The following is a 1,208-nucleotide window of genomic DNA, read 5'->3' as shown; positions in this document are numbered from 1 at the left end:
ATGTTAAGCTTGTTCTTCCGAAATTTCAAGCCGCGCCTTGTTATGCCGAAAATTCAAGCTAGCGTCTCTATCTATCGTGCTGCGAAACTCCCGCCTCTTCAACCCGCGCCTTGTTAGCCCGAAATATTTAAGATATATCTTTGTCTCGTTGTGCTCCGACAACTCCCTCCATCTCAACCCGCGCCTTGCTATTCCGAAATTACAACGCGCGAAAACTCCCACCTCTTGTGAAATCCCGACACATGAAATGCCCATGGTACCTCTGAACCAAAAGAACCGCCTCAAATCGGTGGGGGTACTTTCATAACTTACCCCACATTTCGGACAAGCGCGTCTCTAAGCCATGGTTCGCCACTGCCATCCCATCCGCCCACCCATTCGTATACCGAGGCCGCAAAAACCCGCAACGAAACCCCACACCCTGCTCCGTCTGCCACCCAGCCGGAGCCTCTTCCCCGATGACGTCGTCCATAGCAACACCTCGACATTCCTCATCCACTGTACCGGATGAGGATCCGTCGTCGATCTCATCGTCCCGCCGGTTCAGCCACCCCGTCCTCCACCTCCAAGGATCTGCCCCGAAGTTCCCCTCGTCTTTCGCACCACCTCCATTCCCACACGGCCGTCTTCACCTGCACCACCGGAAGAGCATCATCATCATCATTTCCTCGGATGAAGCTACAGCCTAATCAGCGCCACCAAAGAGGTTGTACACTAATCGCCGCATTTTCTTCTTGATTCGATCCCACGGTGCTGCCGGTGCTCGGTCCCGAGCCGACACGGCGCGGCTCCCTCCACGGCGGCATCGCCAGCCACTTCCTCCATGGTGTCGCTCCCTCGGCAGCGACGTCCACATCAGTAGGACCTGCTGCTGCTTTAGCTCTCACTCGCGCTGCTGCTCTACTCTTGCTCTCGGTCCCCTGCCTGGTCTGCTCTTGCTATTGCTCTTGCTCGCGCTGCTGCTCTCGCTCTTGCTCTTGCTTGCGATGCTACTCCAATTTAGCTACACTTCACTCCGATGCCGCCGGGGTGAAGGAAGAACCAGCCGCAGCGGGGAGGGGGGCTCGCCGAAGAGGTACCCCACTATCTATCTTAGGGTTCAGGATGGGGGTGGTGGTCGCCGGCGGTGGCGGGGCGTTGGCGGGGCGGTGGCGTGGGGATCGCCGGAGAAAAAGCTCGGCACGGGGGGGCCTAGAGGGATGGCCGGG

Source organism: Triticum dicoccoides, chromosome 1A (assembly GCF_002162155.2).
Source record: "Triticum dicoccoides isolate Atlit2015 ecotype Zavitan chromosome 1A, WEW_v2.0, whole genome shotgun sequence".
NCBI lineage: Eukaryota > Viridiplantae > Streptophyta > Magnoliopsida > Poales > Poaceae > Triticum > Triticum dicoccoides.
Note: the sequence above shows the minus strand (reverse complement) of the source record.